A 6,276-nucleotide genomic window follows, 5' to 3' on the forward strand; every position below is an offset into this window, starting at 1 on the left:
TTATGAGATTTAAATTATATCATGCCTACCTAGGGGACCTACTTGAAAATAAATTGATACCACCAGCCAACAATTGCTTTTAATGTCTGCATGCCTGACTGCAAACTGACACTATTCATCCTAAGACATTTGCTGTATTCATTCTATTAAAGGATGAGGTAGAGTCTTAGGAAGGTGAAATAAAAAAATGAAGACAAGCGTAGCGATAACGAACAACCACACAAAACAAATTCCAAGCCGCCTAGGCTTTTTCTGCAGTAAGAGAATTTTGAATTTCAGCCAAAGGATTCTCCATTTCCTTTCGTAGTAGGCCCCAGTCCCTTTCTGAAAAAGTGACAAATAATATAATGAACGAATAATATCACCATATTTTCCCTCCGTAGGGAAAAACCTGAGTGCGCAAGCAACAGTCTCTTCCTTGTTTCAATATTAAATTGCTTAGTTGGACTAAAGCAAACCTTAAAAAAAAAAGAAGCAAAGTACTCAGCATCCATATTCGTTAGTATAAACTCAGAGGAAACCAATCAGCATAAACAAAGAACACTGAGCCAACTCTGACTTTCTCTTCTACTGAAATTCTCTTCATCTGGGCTTCATGGGAATCAGAGTTTGGGGACGCCCTGAGGCACAGAAAGCTACCTGCTCCTGGGGGCTGAATATGTCCCTTCCAAAGTCATGTGTTGAAGCCCAAACCTCCAATGAGGCTGAATCTGGAGACGGGCCTTTGGGAGGTAGGTAATGAGGTTAAGTGAGGGCATGGGGTAGAGCCCTGGTCCTATAGGATTAGTGTCCTTACAAGAAGAGACGCCAGAGAGCTCACTCTGTCCCTGCCACATGAGGACTCGGCAAGAATACAGCCTTCTGAAAGCCAGGAGGTGAGTTGTCATGTGAAACCTAACGGCCTTCCTAGACTCCATACTGTGAGAAATAAATATCTCGCTGAAGCCACAGGGTCTGTGGCGTGGTGGCCCCAGCTGGCTGCCACAAGTGACCTGTCTAAACGCCTGTCTCTGCTTCACCCTCTGGTCTTACCCTGAATTACCTCCTCATTACCTCTTTTCTAAAGAAATGGCACCCAACCCACCCTGGCTAATGAGCCCCGTCCCTTTCTCTGTCAGAGCACTTTTTATTTTATTATTTTATCTATCTATCTATCTATCTATCTATCTATCTATCTATCTATCTATCTACCTATCTATCTATCTATCTGTTTATTTAGTTAGTTATTTTTAGGAGAGGCAACCCTTGGCTGACCTCACAGATTGCAAGGACCTTGTCAGCTTACAATCCCTTATTTATTTATTTTTTTTACGCCTATAGCATCTGGTTTTCCTAGGTGGTCTCCCATCCAAGTACTAACCAGGCCCGACCCTGCTTAGCTTCCGAGATCAGACAGGATCGGGCACGTTCAGGGTGGCGTGGCCGGAGACCAGAGCACTTTTTAAAATGAGCTCATCCCAGTCTGTATTTATTCTGCTTATTCACTTACTGTTGATCGTCACCCACACTAGAACGAAGGATTCGTGAAGCAGGGACACCCGCTCCCCTTGCCCTCGGTCGTGTCCCTGATGCAGAGCGGAAGCCTGGCCCACGGCGGGCAGAACAGGTAAGTGCTCTCTCCCTACAGCTGGGCCGGTTATGGGCCTGGGGACTTTTTTAGGTTTCCAGTCACAATGAAGGATATTTATTGAGTGAAGACAACGGGAAATATTTGTAACGTAGACCAGGTAGTTATCCTATTAATTCAGTAAGTCAAGGGCATCTTGAATCGGTTCTCTATCCCATTCAGAACAGACTCAGACTGGGTAGAAAAGAGAAGCTGCTCAGAGACTGGTCAGAGGTCCCGCCTGTTACAAGATGACAGAGGTGGGCCAGCAGCGTGTGGCAGTTCACTGTTCCTTATGAAAAGGGTCCTGAGCTTGGATCCAGGACATTTGTTGTCCAATCTGGATTTCACTGAAGCCGGTTGTGTGACCTTAGGCTAATCACTTAGTGCTTTTCACACTTCAATTTTTCTCAAGGCTAGGGTGGGAGTGGGGATGCTTTAAACAAGACAACAGTGTTTTAAATCTTATAACATTGAATCCATATGGAATAAAAGTCTGTCAGTATGAGCCACTACTGAAATGGGAGCCTTTTTATCTGGGTCCCAGAGAAAGAGCACAAATGTCCCTTTGGACGACAGGTGGATCAGACACTCGTCCTACGTGGTGCTTTTCGTGGCTGCATCCACGTCAGCCCTGGACAAAACTGACACTCTTGTCTTTTTCGGCTGTGACCGGCTCCACTCACAATCTCTACAGAGGCGGAGTTGGCTCTTACGACCCCAAAGTGCCAAAAGGTGCTCTTCACCCCCCTGGAGGGTGGACAGGCGGCAAGGAGATGTCCTTCTCCTTGGTCAAGGATGACACATGCCCCTCAGAAACTCCACTACCAGAAAACTGATAAAAGCCACAAAGAAATCACTTTGTAAAGAGAATGATGGCAGACTATGATGCCTGCCTGGCCACGCCCTCCAACCCAGTAATCGGGGATTTGGCAGAGAAGGGGACTGGACCGGGTTCCGTGAGGGTTAGAACTTGCAGGCCAATGTTTTCTCACACAGAAGTGAATTCTTATCTCCATGGTCAAGCCCAAGAACTTGCCAGACTTCCTCTTACTCTCCTTCTGAGAGGCTAATTAGTTCCACTTGATTCATAGCCCTTCCTGGCCAGGGTACCTGGCGATCTCCACGGTGAACCCCGCACCTATAGCAAACAGGACTTTTTCGAAGGGATGATGTAATATAAAGGGAAAGCAAACCCAGACAGAAGCGAAAGTGGTCCAGGTAGGGCATTTAATTATTTAAGTGTAAAACACACCACTTTCTACTTCTCCTAACATACGAATACATATCCTCAAAAGGAGAGGGCAGTAAACGAAGGGAGGATAGAAGGGAGGGAGGGAGTTCAGTTAAAATGGCCCGTTCCTTGAGTCTCTACCTGTCAGCATCCCTGAGGTTCTAGCACTGGCCCGTATTCATCTCTCTCTCTGTCCCCTGGAATAATTTTTGACTGACTGCTTGCCAAATTCCCAACCTACTTTCACACAACACTCAGAACAGCCATTTCCAATGATCACCTCTACACCGAAAATTCTGAAAACTGCGTTTCTAATTTAACCTCCTCAACAAGGCCTAGACTTCGCTTCTGATATTTACTGGGCCCTTCACCTGGAAGTGCCACCAACACCAGGACCCACTGGGTCCTATTTCCTCCCAAACTAACATCGCCTATGTTCTCTATTCCTGTTCACGACTGGACAGTTCTGGTCATCTAGGCTCTCGGTAGGTTGGTCTCAACTCAGGTGTACTCTGGAATGGCCTGGGAGCGGGGGTGGAGAAATCTTATCAAAAAATGCACAGGCCTCACCCTAGAATGGACCTCACCCCAGATCAACTATTCGGGAATCTGCGGAGGTGAGATCTAGCCAACAGCCTTTGTAAAGCTCTCCCCCGCCCCCGCCACCCCCGGCATGGTTCAAATAGTCAGTGGAGGTGGAGAACCACTTATCCAGACCTTGGGGTGGGGGTAAAGGTGGAGAAAAGTTCCCCTTTCTCCTCTTAGTTCTTCTGGCTGGTCCAATACTTAAAATGATAAGGCAGATCAACAGGAGAAACTAACCGAGTTAATTACGTATGAACGTGCAGGGGTCCCATAAGAATATGAGGCCCTGACAGATTGGGCAGTGGAGGCTTGCATGACATTTTGAGCTAAGAAAAAAGAGGGTGAGCAGCGACTTCACAGGGGAGGAAGACAATTCCTGTGGAGGCGGAAAAGCGAATGTTTGGTAAACAAATGTCTGTCTGACCTTCAGCAATGAGACACAGAGGACTTTGATCGAAGGGCCTTGCTGGGCTCCTCCCTGTCTATCACGCCTAGTTCATATTACACTACAGTTACCTGTGATGAGGCACCCTTCCTGGAGCAGGCCCTCAACCTGATCCTTTCAGGCGGTTAGAGGGAAGGTCAAAGGTCCTTCCAGAATCTTTCTTTTCTTAAAAATAACCAGTATTCCAAAGGCATATTTTGTGACTCTCCTGGCCTTCAGGCCCATCTCTGACTGCCCTTGGCAACCAGGCGGGGGCAAGTCCAGGCTCTGACTTACCCCTAAGGTATCCCAGAAAACCTTTCTCCCGCTTTCCAGTCCCAGCATTCTCCCCGCAGCCGAAGTGTCAGTGAGGCGCCCGGCCTCTCACGTTCTACATTTCTACCCCAGCCAGACACACTCCCAGGACACGGCTCTGGTCGCACCAGCCCTCACCTCCCACAGTCACGTCTGCCCACGATGACGCTCCAGCTCCTCGCAAGCCTACGCCCACCACTGCCTCTGAGGAACTCCGTGACAGCCACAAGGAACTGCTCGCCCTTCTCTCCGCGTGCCCCCAAGGTGCCTGCCTCTGTGCGTTCGCGCATGCGGTTTCTGAACACCCTTCCCTCCACTCTCCACACGCTGCATCTATGCATTATTTATCAGAGGCCGCCCTTCCCCGACCTTTCCAGCCAGGAATCATTTCTTTCTCTTCTGAATTTTCTTCAAAGTTATATGTTCTGTGGGAGGACCACTGCGGGGAAAACAATTTGCAAATTAATAATTTTTTTTTCTGGTTTTACTTTAATGATCAAACCTAATTAGTTGGTTTACTCGGACAGTAGTGTTCAAAATTGGATATACATAAAGATCACTGGAGAACTGTTGAAAATGCAAATTCCTCGGCCGTTTCCCAGAGATTCTCAAAGGCTGAGAACTGATGCTCCAGCAGAAACACGGGGCCACCTGCGAGTGGTCTCCAGAGCTGTTCCCGTGGGCCGCTCGGCGACAGATACCAAGGGGGGCGGTTCTTTCTAATTTCACAGCAGCTGGCCCGTGAATATATGGACCTGTTGGAATTTCGTGATATAAATCCAAGTGCAGCCTGTAGGAGAATATTGTTCACATTCCTGAAAACTGTGTAAAGGTCCTTTCTCTTACAGCAGGGACTGAAAGTCACGTGTCTATAAGGAAGCGGCAGGAACTACAGTGGACTAAAGAGAGTCCTTGCTGCTCACCGATGGGTGATCCTTTCCATTTTGCATGTGGAACGAGTCATGCCTGATCCTTCAATTTCCCCATAAAGCTGGAAATCTCGATTTTTTATGTGATATTTCCGGGTTGTTTTCAAAACGCGGCGAGGTTTGATGTAGTCCGCAGAGCCTTTGCAGCTCTGCCTGAAACCAACGATTTCAGAATGGAAGTGTACCCGGAAGTAAATCTGCGTTCTTTTTCGTTGCTGTGGCAGAAATCACACACATCATCTCATCTATAAACTGACAAACGCAGTCCATAAAAAAGGAGACGAGCTCGTTTTAGGATTTTATAAATCATTAATTTTTTTAAGAGATGGATCTACTGTCTCACTTTACAGAAGCGAAAACTGAGATGAGTGAGTTATACGACTTTAAGCAGATAAAAGTAAGCGGACGCTTTGTGGCAAGGCAGTGCCGCGTGTCCAGAACGAGGGTTTGGAAATCGGAGGGACGCGGCTTCCTGCCACTCGGGCTGTGTGACCGCGAGGAAATCGCTTAATTTAAATCTACTATTCTAACCTGCGAAATGGGATAAATATAGCTATATTGCTAACATGACTAAACGTTAGCGCCTCTCCCCCCAAATTCATATGTCGAAACCCTTACCCTGGACATGAGGGCATTAGGCGGCGGGGCCTTTGGGAGGTGCTTCGGTCAGGGGGGCGGAGCCTTGTGAACGGGGTCAGCGCCTTTAAAAAGGGGACGCCAGACAGCCGCCTACTCTTTCCGCCATGTGAGGGCACAGCTAGAAGACTAACATCCGAGACCCGGGAGAGGGACCGCACAAGAACTCCACTGTGATGGCGCCGTGACCTCGGACCCCCAGCTTCCAGAACTGTCCAAGCCACCCAGTCTGAGGTGCTTTGTTACGCAGCCTAAACTGGCGAGGACATACTAGTTGGGATCTTACGAAAACGATAATATGTTGCGTGTAAGATTTTGGCACCACTTGTAAAAGTTTCTCGCTGTCGATTCTCCCCATGGGCTCCGTCCACCTCGGCTCTTAAGCAATGGAATGATTTTCATTAAGACGACCGTTTTTAGTAAGCCAAGTTACGACTAATTTGTAGGTTAAATTAGTCAAGTATTTGAACTTTGCTGAGGTGGTTTCTTTACCTGATAAAGAAGTTGCCCTATTTGATCTTTAAGACCCTGTTTAGTTCTATAATTT

The 6,276-nt window shown here is 47.4% G+C and overlaps 1 protein-coding gene and 1 pseudogene across 1 annotated transcript in view; both read right to left on the minus strand.

The window, feature by feature from the left end:
• Positions 1-6,276, minus strand: part of XRCC2 (X-ray repair cross complementing 2) — a 161,420-nt gene that overhangs the window by 17,035 nt on the left and 138,109 nt on the right. The window lies entirely within an intron of this gene.
• LOC111730478 lies at positions 1,312-1,430 on the minus strand (annotated as a pseudogene).

Source organism: Pteropus vampyrus, unplaced genomic scaffold, assembly GCF_000151845.1.
Source record: "Pteropus vampyrus isolate Shadow unplaced genomic scaffold, Pvam_2.0 Scaffold316, whole genome shotgun sequence".
Taxonomy (NCBI): domain Eukaryota; kingdom Metazoa; phylum Chordata; class Mammalia; order Chiroptera; family Pteropodidae; genus Pteropus; species Pteropus vampyrus.